We start from the raw sequence: 18,013 nt of genomic DNA, 5'->3' as shown, positions 1-18,013 counted from the left end.
GGCAATACAACTCTTTCCCAGCTAAAAGGATGCCACATTTTATTACAGGAATTGAAATTTGGGCAGAAGAATGGTAAAGAAGAGAAAGAGGAAATTTGCATCTTCCCTGCCTTGCACTGCAATTGTACTGCTTGTCCTGTCCTGTAAGCATCAGGAGGCATTTGAAAGCCTCCTAAATATCTCCTCCTCCTCTCTGTATTTATTTCCATTCAATACAGGTGGTCACAGTAGCTCTTCAGGTACATTAGCGAGCTCTGACAGTTTTACCTTCTCTGTTTCTGATGTGTTCTGTTCAGCTACAAATATGTACATGAGACACAGGACAACACCACACATCTGCCCAAAATATCTTGAACCTGTTACTTCAGGAATGAGCAAGGAAAGGGTACAAAGAAGACAGTAGTGATGGAGGAATTCAATGGCGATGCTGATATTACTGTTGTGATCGCAGGCTTGCTCCATGATTTTGTTATCACTTTCACTTAGCACTAGTGCTGAAATAAGTGGTCCCACATGTACCTGTTTCTCATCATTTGCTCTTACTTTTGTGCTACTACAAGCATTTGTATGTCCATTAAAGAAATTGGATGGAGGAATTAATTTGGAATAAAAATGTAAGTTTTTTCTATAGTATTTCCTAATTTGCATTACTTGGTGCTATTTTTCAGGTTTCATTTCCTCACTGCTTTTGAAAGTAAATTCTGTACTACATATAAAGAAACTTATATAAAACAGTGACGTTTCCATAAGATGTAATGGAACTTGAACTCCTCAAAAAGACCTGGATCACTCTTATTATGGGCAGGAGAGACATGAAGAACCAGATCTTATGTTCCTGCCAGTACTAGGAGAAAGGATAGATGGCACCTAGCCATTCAGCAGTAGCTATCAACCCATATACTTTGACCTTTCTTCAGCAGCAGCAAGTTAATGTTTCCAGGCAGTGGAGAAGCTGAGTACTGTGCCCGTACCTAGATCTGCCTTGAAAATGGCAGAGCTTTCCAGTCTCATTAACCAGGTAGAAATTGTAATGAGTTTTGTAATCCAGGGGGGTTTCACTTTCTTAGGATTTCACGGTGGCCTCCTGTCTGAAGGATGTGAGCACAAGATCTGAAAAGAGTGGAAACTCAAAAATCATATTCAAACCCCTTCGCATATTTTATTCTTACAAATCTCAGAGTCCAAGTTTTGCTAGTTTAATATCCTTGAAAAATGCAAAATTATACATTTTAATACCAAATATTTACTTGATGCAACAGTGAATTGAGTAAGCTGGAACATTTTTTTCTACAAATCATCTGATTAGTCAGGAAAAAAATACACTTGATTTTTGAAGTAGGCTAAACCAGAAAGAGAATATTGTGCTCTGGAGCAAGTGATTGTGCAAGTAAATGCACTGAGGGATGTAGATAGACAAAATGAAGGAAAGACTGGATGGTTCCCTTCTCCACTCTGTATTCAGAAAGACTTGGTAGCTCTTTGAAAACCTTACATGAAAACATTCTTACTCTGAACAATCTGTATAAGTCTTCCTTGTACTGCATCCCTGAACAAAGAACCTTTTTATGTGCCTATTGCTGATTTCATCTTTTTGTAACACATTTGGGGCTGGGGACCAGTGGATGACAGAAACCCTGGAGATAACAGTGATAACAGTGATATAGACAGTCAAAGACATTGGCCTCAGGCTACATGATTAGCAAGGCCATTAGCAGCTTGTGCTGATGATCCATTTTATAATGCAATAGAGAAGACAGTTACCCAATGGGAGGTGAGGGACACACACCGTGTTTGGACCTCAGACACCATATCAAAGGCTGAACCCAAGGTGGAACTCTTTCACACAGGGGTCTGGCCACCAGACAAGACTAGGACACATCCAGCGGTCAGCATGAGTGTCCTGTGCCCCTGGGTCTGTCCTGCCAGTCCAACCTGGACCAGAGGGGCAGGGACTATGGCTGGTGTGAGTATGATGTGTAGGACAGAAACACTAGACTACAAGTTGCTATCTACGTGAGCCATCCTGCTTAATAAATAAATTTTCAATCCATGGAATGGTGTGGTTCTTCACATGCCAGGGAGTGGTGTGGTTCTCTATTTTTGGCCTCCCCACCCAATTCCTCCAAGAAATTAGCATTTTCATAACAATCACGTAGGAGATGGTTAACGGAACAATTTTCCAAAGGTAAAGCATACACAAGTAAATTATTAGTTTGTCTGTTTCAATGTGAGAAAATATATATGTATGTGGGTAACACTTACCTGCACAACAGGAATGAAATTACTTATGAAATATTTATTTTTTACTCAGCAATGTGATTTGTCTTTTGCAGAGTCTTTGCAGATGCTGCATTCCAGAGGACATTACAGTAAAGCTTCTTTTGCCTTCTAGTGCAAAAGAGTAGTCATAATGGGCCGGAATAACAGAAGAGATCAGTGGAGGCAAGGAGCAGTCAAAGCCATTTCTTATTCTCTAAGAATTTATCTCTTATTTCATGTGATAGTGACAAATTCACTTGTCCTCAGTCCACATTTTTATTCATTCTAACCACTTCAGTGGTCTGTATTATTAAAAGTAGTTCTGTTGAGTTCAAGCACCCTTCCTGGTTCCTTCCACCTTACATTTATCCACCCTCTCAAGGTTATCAGAGACCTCTTCAGCCCTGGTAGCATTCCAATCATTTGCTCTAATTTCACCTCCGCTCTGGCCTTTCCTTCTAAGGCTCATTGCCCTCACATAGGAGTGACTCTAGGAACTGCACTCTGGTTCTGGGATTCCCATCCATGTGTCGCACATTCATATTTCAGTGTTCTGCCTAACCAGCAGGGTCTTATATCCATCATTAGAATGAACTTCTATATATAATATCACTGCACATTTATCAGATAGCAGCTGTTTCAGAAAATGAAGAAGGCATTTTCAGCCAACTATTTAACTCTTGTCTGACATAATAACCCTTCGCTACTTAGTGCAAGTTGTAGCAGCGATGTCTGTGGTGTTGACAAAGCAATTGAAACACTACATCTTTTGATTACGAGTCACTTCTGACTTTCAGATTACAAGGAAAACAATACACATAATTTTAATTTTTAATTTATTATATTAGGAAAAAATCTTGAATTGTTTTATTTTAATGATGTATTACTGACAATTTTCAGCTGAAATAGCCAAAAGTGAGGACTAGAACTAGTCTCAACATACAGCTATCTGCCAGGGAATCTGTCTTTAACTTCTGAAATGCCTTTGATAATATCCTGGACTTTGTTGGAACTTTTTCCCTGCTGAATTGAAAGAAAATACAACTTTAAAGCAGTATAGGGATTAATTGATTAGTCAAAATTCTGTTCTTTGCAGGATTCCCTATGATCCAAATGAGTCAGGAAATATTGTTGACCAAACTTTACAGACAGAAGTGAATTATCTGTTTTTTTCCTTTTGTTGGCTATGAGGCATTTTTACTTAGTCAATAAAAGTAACATATACTTGCATGTCAGAACTGACAACAAGAAGAGTCTTAACTCTTTGGAATTCTCAGATTCATTAGTCTGTGTTAACCATGCTTATTTTAAACTTGTTTTCTGTAGATCCACCTATCCTGCGTGACATTTACTTTGTCAATTATATTAATATCTGTAGAATTACATTATGGAAAAATATTGTCATGTGAGAGAACATGTGCTCAACAGGGACTCTCGTTGTGATAACTTGCCACTGTCTTCTGTGCTGTGGAAAAGATGCAACTGATGATTAAGAATTGCATGTAACCCAATCATCTCTCAACTACAGATATGCATTACTTGCATTGTTACTTGTTCAGATGTCAGTTTTACAGTCTCCTGTTCTTCCCTTAGCTACCAGCAGTTTGGATTCAGATATGTTTCCCCTTATCCCATTAAAAAAAAAAAAAAAAAAAGTTATTTAAGAATAGATGTAATGTTTTGGTTGCAGACATCAAAATTGACTGTGAAAATCTGAAACAGTTGAATGCAAGAAAATCTTTGCAATTACATTGTTAAAGTTGGCAAAAGAACAAAATAAAAATATTTAACTTTCTGGCAATTTCAGTATATTTTTCAGGGTTTGGTATCACTGTTATAAAAAATAAGGACAGTAAATAGCATCTATTAATTTTTTTTTGCGTACCTTTACTGTGTGGACATCTAAAAAAAATTTCAAGTCCAGTCTACAGACCAGACATTCTGCCACTGACAGTGCAAGAACTACCTCTTCTTGAATAAAAATCTTGAATAAAAATAAAGACTCATAACTATAGTTGGCTTAGAGACTAAAAAAGGGGGGATTTCAACATTTCCAGCTTTTAAACTTCACTTGAATACAGATTAAACCTCATGGTAAGGGGTAGATTCTGGGATTTACAGTGTGTATTATCACTGAGAAATATTTTACACCTCACAGAATCCTATGGTTGCTCCATTAGGATACCTGCTTGCCTTTGGCCTGCATGTGCAAACCATTATCTCTAATTTTGTACCTGACAGGCTGGCATTTTCTCTGATACAGGTTTACCATCAAAATTTTAAGACTTAAGTCTTAAGCAAGGGGTTTTGACTGCAAACACGTTGCGACATTTTCTATATTGTTTGTTCCCCCGTCTAGAGGAATTTATATATATCAATTCCTTTGTTATGACTGAGAAAAAAACCCGCAGTTTCTTTCCCTGACTTTTATATAATTCTGGAAAAATACGATGCAAATCAATAGAAAGCAACAGGAGGTAGGTGGAAAAAAGAGGCAAAGTTATCTTGCATAGTTTATTATGCAATCAGATAAACATAATGTAAAATATTTCTAAGATGACAGTAACAAATTACAGTACCTTAGAGAATTAGTGTTTACATAATGATGGATGTACCAATGCAATCTGTTTGGGAAAGGAACACCAAGAAAAGGAATAAACACTTCTGAAGATGTGTCCTAGAGAATAAAGGTCAGGATTCACCTAATCGTTCACTGTCCACAAGTTAAGCATGGCACTTGACTAAATTCCTTCATGTGTTAGAATGGAAGGAGATAGACTTCTCTTGAGGACAATTTATTCTACCTTCCTTAAATATTGGTCTTAATATAGGATGAATCACCCTCAGGAGTCATCTCTTTCTGCTTCTTCCCTTTGAAGAAAAAGCTGGCATGAATGACATGCTTGGATTAGACATCTAACTTTGAGGACTAAATTAGGTGAATTGCATGTCGCCTCTATTCAGAGCATAATTCTTATTCCAAGAGATACAGGCATTAACTTGGCCTCCTAAGAGTATAGTTTTCAAAGGTCTTTATTCAGGTGTAGATAGGCCTCTAGTGAAATTTTAAAAGTGTATAAATGAATAACAACCTCACCCTTGTTATTACTTGGGCTTAGAAGCACAAGGGCTTTTGAACTCTTAACTCATGTATATACTTAGTTCCTCCTAGATTACTACTGAGAATTTGTCCATAAAAGCATGTGAGTCAGACGCGTGGCTGAGGGAAGCACTCTCATTGAGTCGTGAGGTTCAGAAAGGACCCCCTTGCTTTCTAGACTCCTTCTCAGAGAGGAGGCTAGGTGAGGCTATGTTCAATCTTAGTCCCAGACTTGGTCTTCTTGGCCACCTGGGCACAAAGATGGCTCATATTCAGCAGCTGTTGACCAACAACCCCAGGTCCTATTCTTCTGGGCAGCTTTCCAGCCACTCTTCCCCAAGCCTGTAGCATTGGCTGGGGTCGTTGTGATGCAAGTGCAGGACTTGGCACTGAGCCTTGTTGAACCTCACACAATTGGCCTCGGCCCATTGATCCAGCCTGTCCAGATCCCTCTGTAACGCCTTCCTACCCTCAAGAAGATCAACACTCCCACACAACTTGGTGTCACCTGCAAACTTACTGAGGGTGCATTCAATCCCCTTGTCCAGATCATTGATAAAAATATTAAAGAGAACTGGCCCCAGTACTGAGCCCTGGGGAACACCACTTGTGACTGGCCACCAACTGGATTTAACTCCATTCACCACAACTCTTTGGGCCCAGCCATCCAGCCAGTTTTTTACCCAGTGAAGAGTATGCCCATCCAAACCATGAGCAGATAGTTTCTGCAGGAGAATGCTGTGGGAAATGGTGTCAAAGGCTTTACTAAAGTCCAGGTAGACAACATCCACAGCCTTTCCCTCATCCACTAAGCAGGTCACTTTGTCATAGAAGGAGATCAGGTTGGTCAAATAGGACCGGCCTTTCATAAACCGATGCTGACTGGGCCTGATCACCTGATTGTCCTGTACGTGCTGCATGATGGCACTCAAGATGATCTGCTCCATAACCTTTCCCAGCACCGAGGTCAGACTGACAGGCCTGTAGTTCCCCAGATCCTCCTTGCAGCCCTTCTTGTAGATGGGAGTCACATTGGCTAACCTCAAGTCAACTGGGACCTCCCTAGTTAGCCAGGACTGCTGATAAATGATGGAAAGTGGCTTGGTGAGCACTTCTGCCAGCTTCCTCTCTACCTTTGGGTGGATCCTATCCAGCCTCATAGACTTGTGTGTGTCTAAGTGGGGTAGCAGGTCACTAGCCATTTCCCCTTGCATCATGGGGGCTTCATTCTGCTCCCTGTCCCCATCTTCCAGCTCAGGGGGCTGGGTACCCAGAGAACAGCTGGTCTTACTATGAAAGACTCAAGCAAAGAAGGCCTCAAGTGCCTCAGCCTTTTCCTCATCCTTTGTCACTATGTTTCCACCCCTACCCCTCCACATCCAATAAAGGATGGAGACTTTCCTTAGCCCTCCTTTTGTTGTTAATGTATTTGTAATGTATTCTTAAGCCAAAACAAACTACTTTGAACACTTGATTTTCTTGAGTTGCAGATTCACATTATGTCATCAAATTAGAGTGCATAATATATAACTGTCTAGCTTGAAGCACATAGTACAATACCCTTTATATAGCATGATGCCCTCTTCAGACACCAGAACGTGTTTCCCACAGATCTTAGAAAAAGCAGGCATACAGAGTTGATAATCATGTTGTACTTCTTAACAAAGAATGTCAAGTTATTCTCTCATTCTTTTATCCACACAGAGAAGTTTACTCCACAGGTAACTGTACTGAAATCAAAGAAATATTTTATGCAATTGTTCGAGTTTAGTAAGGATGGACAAATTGCACTCAGAATTAAAAGTGCACATTGCAAAAGAATAGAAAGTAAATAAAGAAAAAGTGCATTAGTGTATATATATGAGAAATATTATATTTCAGTGTCCTCAGCAATTCAGTTATGAAGCAGATATATGGGGAAGTAAGTAATAAAGATTCATAATCCATTACAATACCAAAATGATACTTTTCTGGAACAGCTTAATTTATTATTCAAGCAGATGTTTCTGAGACTCTTTCCAGAGGTTAGTCCCAAAATACTAAAACTTACATGTCACGTTCTCCTCTGAAATCTGTCAGAAGAAATTACCTAGCCTTTTCAATTTGAGAGAGTTAGCACTTTTGTGGAAAAATTTATTGTTACTTTATTGCTGTTGGCATTTTCCTTACTGATTGTCCCATAGATACAGTCTCTTTGATACTGCAGAAAATTCGTGCTCAAAGTAAAAGTAAAACTTAATAAAATATTTCTTTATTTGAGGAAAACAGTTACTGAGAGAGAAAAAAAGCGCATGCAATTATTTTGCAATTGGAGATGATAATGGCACAATTGAAAAGGAAAAGTGATAAAGTCTTCCTTTGGAAATGCATAGGTTGAGATCCACTCTGCATTACCTAGACATTTAATTTATGTCAACAGACTTTCTAAGTTCTGGTGCAGTCAGTGGATATAAATATGTGTCTCTGAATACTTCTAAAAGCAAAACTTGTTAGCTAAGATTTGGCAACTAAATTAAGAGGAGAAATTTCCTCTTTAGACTTTCAAAGGCAGTTTTCTCTCTTCTTTAATTAGAAAACAAATTCAGACACTGTAGATTTGATTCAGTCACTTTAAGATGGGTCACTAATGTCCCTTGAGATGGACGTCAGCAATGAGGGCACGTTACCAATCCTTCAGCTGCTGAGCCAGAGGGACAAGGATCCGCTACAAGTCCTGTGTAGTATCTGGTAGCCTCATGGCACTGTCCTACATATTGTAAAGTGTTTCACATGGTGCTTGTCATTTACACCCTTATTTTTGAGCAAGTGAATCAGTATCTTTAGGAATGTGAGATCATCAGGAATTTAAATGTGAGTGTAAATTATACGCCTTGATGAAGTCTATTGGAATCAACTCTCAGTAAATATCCAACTATACGGAATAAAAATCCTATTGTAAATGAGCATTAAATGAAATGAGTACAGGTGATAGACATATCTTCTAACTGAAATTAGAAATTGGGTAGAACCTAGAGAAACTTACATGTCATTCAGTTTCATCTGACCCTAAGTCTGTTGGCTGGTGTATGACGTCAAAATCACCAATACACAGTTTATGATGTAAGTATTATAGTACCAATCCACATTTTAACAGGCTTACTTATATTTTATTGCCAATTAATTATTTCATTACCCTCCCTAACAACTTGCAGGACTGAGTTGTATTTTGGCATACGGAGGCTCCCTTTCTTTCTCTTACCATTTGCAGATTCTACTATGTATGTTTATGCAAGTAAGAGCATGAAAGTTTGGCTTCTATATTTATGTTTCTGCAGATATGTGCATGTGTACAGTAGATGAATGCAAATGCCAATTTGATAGTTATCCAAATATTTATCTTCTGATTGTCTCACATATGTGAAAATACTTTAAAAAAATTTTGCAGTTTTCACTGGAATGTAACTGGTTAGTTTTACTAATACCTGATGTAAGTTGAAGAAAAGCAATACATTTTAACACATGAAGCCTAGCTAAAAATTTGATTATTATTTTTTTTTTTCCATCTGGAACCCTAATTTAAGCTGACAATGTAAGTTATAATAAACTTAGCCCTTAACAGATGTTACTGCAACAGAAAATCCTATACATTATTCTACATAGGTAAATGTATCTTGGGGTTAGGTGATAACACCACTGTGTCAGAGAAAAATAAAGACATCTTTAAAAATCCTTCTCAGATAGCTATTCAGTGATGCTATAAACTTTATTCCATATAATATAATGGATATTTCACCCCAAGGCTGATTCTGATCAAGCTTTTTGTCTCAGTAATAACCTCTGTAGTACATCTGGACATAGTCTAAATAGTCCTCAATTTTTATTTCACAATGTCAGATTTGTTTCAGGCATTCCAAAATGTGGGCAAAGATGAACTCTATGGCTGTAAGGGAAGACAGTAGAGAGGAATATTAAACAAGAGGTTTTGAGAGAAAACCAGTGGGAGGCTGAGGGTGTATAAAAGGGTCTATTGAGTTTCCAGAGGTACTTAGAAACTTCCAGAGATTCTGAAAACTGAAGACTTTGCTTGCATTGCTCTCTTTTTAGTATTATTTATTATTCTGTTTTAAGTGTATACCGTGCTATAAGTTTCAGACCCTGATGATTATCTTTAGATTCTCCCTTTTAGGGGAACACAAGGGAATGTCAGAAAGGTTCATTGTCTTCTCCAGATTTTACGTGGAGTCAATACTTGCATCAGAAACATCATAGTGTCCACTGATATTAAATTGATATTGATGGAGAAAGATTATCTGTTTTCTGTTAAATTAGCTTTATTCCCAGAGCATCATGTTTATAATATAGCCAGTTTCTGCCCCATTGGCTTCTTCCTTATTGTCAAGGAAAATTGCAAGGCTGTAAGTATCATCAAAAATTCAATACAAACATCAAAAGGAGCAGCAGTATAAAATATTACTTCTGTTTTCTGAAAAGAAAGCAAAAGTAAAAACATAAACCAGGAAAAAACAACCTCATTTATTTTTCCCCATTCTAACTTGTGTTGAAAGGTGTTGAAAGTATTTGAGTACTTAATATTTCTAAACATGAAGAACAGTGTTTTGTTTGTATAATAATAATGACTATATTATTGAGGATATTATCTTCAATTAGTTATTATTTTAAAATTATTTTGTCCCAGTTATTTATCCATGTAATTTCTACAACACCTAGAAATCAGTACCACATTGACATACTTCAGGCAAAAGCTCATATATAGAAAAGTACATACAGAGTTGTCCCTCTTATGGCAAGAAAATAATTATGAAAATATCTATTTGAAGATCTCTGCTGCTATGTTATTTAAGTGAAGACTTGGACTGGACTCAGATTTCTGATAAAATAAAAAACCCAAAACTTGAAATAAAAGGGATTAATATTGGTCTATGAAATCATTTGATATTTTCAACGTGTGTAAAGATTTCAGGTAAGTATCAGAAATTTGGAGAGGAAATACTTAGACAAAAATAATTTTTTCAGAAGAAAAAACACCTGTAGAATGCCTAGCATGTGTAGAGTTCTTGAACCTCCATCTTATATGAAAGAATTTCTTAACATCACTACCTAATGCAATTTTTATTTACCCTAGGAGACTGAACCGATCATCTGATTTACAGAGTCTTCATATTTCAAGATAAAGGCTCAAACCATTCCACCATGCCTTTCTGCACATAGTTCTGTAGTGATTTATTCTGAATATTCAAATTAATCATTAACTGTGCTCTAAAAAAGCAAAAAAAAAAAAAAAAGGAGCAGAAAATATGTTGGTGCACTCTCAGCAGAGAGAGCTAAGAGTGGAGTGCTGTAATTTCCCAGTGACGCTATCCTTTAGCAATCATTTGAATTATTTGAAAACCTCTTAGCCTTACCTTGTCTTGCGTTTCTACCCAGACATGCTTCTCTCTGTCAGTGCCACCAGGCTCTCCCCAGTACACTTCCGAACTTGGAAGGCATCCAGTGAAGAGCTGCAGTTTACTTGTGCCCTACCAGGGGGGAATCAAGACATGGTGCATATGCAATGTGTCATCCAGTTTGCTTAGAACTTGTAAAAGATCCAGCTGTGCTGTTAATTTGGTCAGGCCTCGGGCCTTCTACAGCACATCAATTTTACTTGATTTACATTTCAGAGCCTACATTATATTTCTGTGTCAGGAATCAGTGGGAAAAAGATCCTTAGCAAGCTCCTCTCATTACAAGAAAGAAGCAAGAGAGTCCAAAAAATATATTAATGGATATAATGCATTCTGTAAATATATTTTCTGCATGCTTAATTGTAAGAGAATTTTTCTAGTGGTATCCCTCTGCAAGAAGAAGGATCAAAGAGAAAATACTCTATTTTTCAACATTTGTAGTTTTATTTTAATTTATTTTAAATAATTTTAAAAAACATAAAAGCAAACCAAAATTGCCTATTTAGCTCCTTGGAAATTATTTTCTTAGTTGCCCTGAATATATAATATGGTTCATTTTATTCTGCTATTTTTAAGTTGTTATTATTATTCTGAAATAATTCTGACAGTGGTTTCCACTTTTTTTCCACCTATCTTGACAATAAACACCTCCTTGAAAGCAAAACAAATTAAAACAAGAAAGAACTTGAAAGAACAAAGGCAGCAAATTCAGAAGTTTACTGCAGAAATTGGAGTTACATTTCATTGTCCTTTTCAGTGACCACATTTGTGGCTTTACTGCAGTTCAATATGATCCTTTCTTGTTGTTGTTTCCTAGTATCAAAACTGGATGTTTTAGTCATCACTGATGCGGTTTTAAGGAGTGTCTTAATGGAAATAGGAAGCCCAGGTCCAGTCCTTCCTTTATCCAACCAGATTTGAAACACAATTTTCCAAGGAACAGCACTGATCCTATTTCAGTTTCTCCAGCTGTTGCTTTTTCACTTGCCTGGGTTAATTAGGGTTTCCATATGCCCAGTTCCTACTTCACACCATATGTGTTTCCTTTATATCTGTACTTGATATCTTGGCATTCTGATATTTAAAGAACCTTGAGCTCATTTGACAAAGTATCAAACAGGGGTAATTGTGATTAAAGGGGAACTTCAGTTTAAGATTTTACAACTTGTAACAGGAATCTAAATACTCAGTTCTCATTAAAGTTGTTGATAACTGTGCATGCAAATGAGTAGAACCTAAAATTCACAGCCCAGGATGAGAACCTAACCTTCCCTTCCCTTCCCTTCCCTTCCCCTGAACTGAAAGCCCTACTATTTGTCCAATTCCAATATGAAGAACTGTGGCTAGCAGTGATTTTGAGGCCAAATACTTTTCAGAAAGTTCTAAAGTCATCAGAAAGACATTATTGCATTAAATAATATTCTTTTTAACTAGAAAAGTTATGCTCAGGGACTGATGGACAAAATCGTGAAGAATAACCACTTATTTCCAGCAAGCTTCAGGGCCATTCATTGTGATTTAAGAACTGTATTTCCGAAAATAAGTTTGGAAAAACAAGCATAAGGACCATTCATTGTGGTCCAAGAACCATATTTCTGAAAATAAGCTTGGAAAAATTACTGATCACAAAACCTCTTACAGTTTATTTCTATATTTCACGTTCTCTTTTTGAAATGACTGTGTGGCTTTATTTACTTTGTTTAGCATAGTTTCAGTGAAAATATGTGAATAATATCTGATTGTATGGCTGGGTACTTAAGAATCTGCAGGCAGCCTCACTTTGCACTCACTTCAGAAATCATCTGTGTTGCAGGAGGTGCAAACTACTGTCTCAGGATGATTAAGGAAAATTTATGTTTCCCTTCTTCTGTGGTTCCAACAGAAGTCTGTGGATGGAAAATATATCATGTTGGAGGCTGTACTGTTGTCTGAATTCAAGTATCAGCCCTGGCTCCTTAAATAGTAAGAAGACAGCAAACTTCGAACAAGTACTTAAACCTCTTGTCAGTTGATCACATGGACACAAGCATGAAGACATAAAAATAACATACATTTCTTTTGCTCTTGTTATGAATCAGTGAATCTCTCAGTTTTAGAAAATGCAGGAGGTACTGGATTTTGTTTAATATAGTTCAAATAAAAGACACTTGCTTCATAGTATCAAAATAAAATTGTCAAAACCCATGTACCTGACTGCCTACTAAAAATGTTCACATTAAAATATCTATTCATTTCCCCCCTCCATAGGTTCATACTGCTAGACAGTGTCTTTTAAAAACTAAGCAGTATTTTTACCCACTGGAAATACATGCAATTATTAATGTAATTGATTTTATGCAGAAGGTGCTAAGATACTACATGAATGCATAAAGCCTTAGAGAATTAGGCAGTTATGACCTGGCCTAATGGATAATGCTGTGTCGTGACATATGAGAAAGGTCAGCACAAGATATTCGCACCTCCCCAGAAGCTAGAACTCTGCTCTCTCGATGATCCATGATATATTAGAGTTACAGCACTGATTCACTGCACTAAGGCAATGTGAGATCCCCCAGGTTCTTTGTCTCTGCAGAGTTCTGCAAAATGTGAGCTTCTGTTAAACAAAGTCAAGTCTCTAGCTCTTCTGCTTTCAAAAACCGCTTTAATTCTATAAATCAGTGTACTTATATATTGTTTACTTTGTTCCCAGATGGGCAGGAATAACAGCTCCAATGGGGGTGAAGACTTTACTTATTCATCTTAATGTTGTACTGACAACAAAGCCAAGTATCAGACAGTTGAAAGCTAGCATTACAAGCATGTGTTTCCAAATAGAGGAAGAAAAATAAAACAGAGGATGCTATTAACCTATAATATAGTTCACATTTTGAGAACAACTTTGCCTTAGATGATATCTTTCAGAAAACTGAACAGATAATGGTCTTCTGAAAGAAGGAGGGTAATACTGTTCCATCAGCGTTTACCATTATATCAGCATGTTCAACCTGTTCATCTGTATGTAAAAATCAATACAATAATTGCAATAAATGCAGACAATGTACTGCATATTCAAAGAAATAGAGCATGAGGAAACTTATCTGTGGAATTTATTTCCTGACAGGAACTTGATAACTTTAGATTCACCAGAAGTTTTATCTGAATTCCAGTAGACTGTAGGACAAGCCTTTAGTCTGAAAGAGGTTGATTTTATTAATGTTGCAGATGTTCTGCAAGGTTGTTCTGATTTTGTACGTTATTTTTTGCAGTTTGGACATGAAAATTTAGTATGTCTTTGTGTGCTGACTGAATGTGCCACAACGGAGAATTTGGATTTACTCCACAGAACAGATAGGGTCCCCACACTGGCAAATTAAATGAAATTCCATCCTATTAATGTAATCCAGCCATACCTCATATCTGGTTTGGGATTTACTTATAACTGATTAATTGTCAGCTTTTATCTTTAGTACTGTAAGTACATGGAGTGATTAATATTGAATTTTTTTAAAAACTGTTCAATAGGATAGAAAGAAATAATGATAATTTTAAAACACCGAATACACTCCAGAAGAAAACATTCCTATTCAAATAGAAAAGTACCTTTCCTTCTGTGTAATACCATATAACTTGATATCAGATAAGAATCAAAATGAAAATAGTGTGTCTCAATATTGTTCACTCATTTGATCATTCGATGAGTATTTGCTTAAAAGTAAAACTACACATCTCGGTTATCTGCAGATATGGGGGAAGAGCTTCTCTGCTTCCATCTACTGGTGAATTAAAGGAAACACAACACGGGCAAGGAGCTTTCCTTAATGTGTATTCTTCATAGCCTCTCTCCTGCTGTCTCCGAGGCATTTCATTGTTTTTAATTAAAATTCTTTTAAAATAAACTTGGAGGAGGCATGGTAAAATTATCTCTTTTTATGATTAAACACCATGATCTGAGGGGAAAAAAACCCAAACCATCATAACCCAACCAGTTGCGTAACTGAGAAGTGAAATTGGACAGTACGGAAGAAATGGGGTAAAGGTAAGGACAAATGCATTTGAGCTTGGGTTTACTCCTCCTCTTAACGTGTGCAAGGGAGTCTCCACCAACCAATGAACTTGCCACAGCTGAATTAGGGAGTCACCTCAAATCCATCACATTGGCTTGTGTTCAAGTTCTTCAATGAGATACTACAAAATGAGCCATTGCAATGTGTTGCCCCAACGTAATGGGTGTCAGGAGAAACTGAGCATCTGCGTAATGACTGTACCTGCTGTCATACATGCGTAGGTATACATATGTGTACATATACATATGTGTACATGCGCATGCATACTGTCATTCAACATGCATATGTATGACTGTATTCACGTTCACTACTAATGTTCATAGAGGGAGTAATGTTCATGGAGGAAAAGGGAGATTCTTGTTTGCATTATCTGTTTCAGAGCAAAGATGTGAAGGTTGAATGGTGGCTAATAACAGTGGGATGTAGAAACACCTCATTTAAACTGTGGTAATCATTACTCAGGAATGGGTTTGCAGGAATGGTTTTCAAAGCATATCAAAGGATGGACACCCAACTTCTGTACAATATAGAAGAGGGGGTGCAAAGTGCCAATGAGATGTTAGGAAAACGGGAACACCAAGTCAGTGCTGGAGAGGGTGCTTTACTTATTGTTCATATAAAAATATTATTGTTTTACTATTGTTGTTTCCCAAATCAATTATGTATGCCTTTCGGCCATTACAGCTTTTTCTTTTTTTCTTCCTCTTTCTGGTTTTATACCTTCGTACTTTTCTTGTGGAAGTACACAGTCAATCTTGACTACCAGGGAAAGCATGTTTCCTGGATTGGGAATAGATTGGAAAGAAAGACAGTAAAGGAACAAGGAGGAAAATAGGAGATGAGCTCATGAAGTTTTGTTCACCAAAAAAACAGATCACCTGCATATTTAGGCTTGTTCATCATTGTTGCTAATAGTATGCAGCAGAAAGATTAACCATATATAATTATGATTTGACTGCGGAATTCACTTATTTAATTGATGTAGTTCTCCACACAGGCTTATGGGGTGTGGAGGGGTGTCTTTTGTTTCCTTTTCACAGGGAGCAGGAGAGAAGGACTGTTGTAAGTTAATGCCAATTGAAGGACAAGTAGGGATAATGATTTTATTAAGTTTAAGCCTTTGATCAAAATATAAGTAGAACATCTACCCTTATAATGTGTTTTTGAGGCTGATGCATAATGGTGGTTCTTCACTGATAATGTTAGATCATTCATCTTACATGTATTTCTAGGTCATGCAGAGTGCTTTTAGCTGCTTCTGATAGTCTTACAGTGACTCTACTTTAAACTCAAGGTCTAATGACCCAAACAGCTTCTATTTAGAAAGTTCAGCTTCTAAAAATGAGCACTATGTGATTATTCCAACTTGTGGAGAGATACTAGGGAGTCTCCTGCTGCTCTTGGGCTTGTTAAAGTCACTGGTGCTCGCACACCCTGAATTTGCAAGAGTTTATGCATCCCATTTACAAGAGAACATTCTGATTTCAGCTGGAGTTCATTTGCTCATCAAAGTAGTACAACTATGAGTTTTACTCATTTGAGACCATTACCAGAAAGTTTCCTCTCACTCCAGAAAGATTTACTAAAGTTAATAATAGTTTGAGAAATCCAAGCCTTTAGAAAATTATGTCAAAATTATCTCAAAAGTATGAATGCTTATAGACTAGTGAAAAACAACAGACATTTTCTGGGTTTAAAAAAAAAAAAAGAGGAAAAAACAAAACAAAAACAAAAACCCCAACAAAACCCTAAATAAAGAACTTGACTATCAGTACCTTTGCAATCAGTTCCCCCTCCCTAGGGAGCTGTGAGACACACAGCAAATGAGCAGTGAAGAGTGAGAGAAGCACAACAAAAAGCAATATAAAAGCCCCCCAAAATGCATAGCTGAATATTAGTGGTTTGATTTGTTTCATGTGCATCTTGTCTGCAGTGTGACAAGGTGGATGATGTAGCATAGCTAATGTTTCTTTGTGTGAAGAAAGTCTCAAAATATTTGAAAGCAGAAAGATTTGGAGCATATTCAATTAAAGACAGAGCAAAGCTGAAACATTTAGAAGTTATGCTAGTGAGAAAACTAAATCCACACCCAAATATAAGGATCTCTAGTTTCTTCAAACCAGGCTTTGAATTCTGATACCAATTAGAATCCGTTATGCTGTTCTTCATAGCTTTTTCCAGAACACAAAACAGAACCTTTCCAGGCCTCATAATATTTGGATTTTAAGAGCTATGAAAAGGTAAAAAAATACAGAGAGATATATAGGCATAGATACACCCATATTGTTCTCCCAAGTGTATCTATAAAGCAGGGTGAAACTAGCAGTGAAGTTTTGGGTTTACTTTAAGATTGATGAAGGCTGGTTGTTAGCATCAAAGCCATGGAACATTGTTGGAGGTGCACATGCTTATATTTCTCCTTTTCTCAAGGGCAAGGAACACAGGCTGATTTAAAAACTGGAAGTAGGAAAGACATTGAAGCTTTGAATTAATTTGTAAAATATATGTGTTCTACATTAAATTGCTGGATTGTTCTGTATTTCTTTTCTTCCTTTTGTTTAAATGAAATATGCTCAACAATCACGGCTGAAATGAGCAGGTTTTGGCAGGCTAAATGTCTCAGGGTTAAAGTATTTGGATGAGTTGAGTAGATCCCACAAACTTGGTAAGAAATAACAGACGGGATAGGACAGAACTGCCTTATACTTATACCTATACAAATACTTACAGTGGAAGTTCGTATCTCTGAAAGTGCTAAGAATTTTGTATCATTTTGTTCTTGTCTAAGAACTTAGCATAAAAGATCCATACATTAGTATGCTACACTCAAATGATGTTTTACTGGAAATGAATACTGTTTAAAGCAGTGTGCATTTGGTCATCAGTAGGTAATAAAAAAAATGTTATGTACTGCCTCCTCCAGGAAAGACTTCTGTTACCTGCCAGATGAGCCATTCCACATCTATTTTAAAAGTATAGGAAGTGCTATCTTAAGAAACCAAGATACATTTTATTATTTTACATGTATAATTTCTGAGTACAGAGTCATTGTTATCAGCACTAAAATACCAAATTAATTGAGTCTTTTGGATGTGAAGTTGAATATCTGAAATCAAATCAAATCAAGGACTGATTAAAGGTAAGATGGAACTGAAAGGAGGAAGTAA

This window comes from Grus americana, chromosome 4 (assembly GCF_028858705.1).
Source record: "Grus americana isolate bGruAme1 chromosome 4, bGruAme1.mat, whole genome shotgun sequence".
NCBI classification, from domain to species: Eukaryota; Metazoa; Chordata; class Aves; order Gruiformes; family Gruidae; genus Grus; species Grus americana.
Note: the sequence above shows the minus strand (reverse complement) of the source record.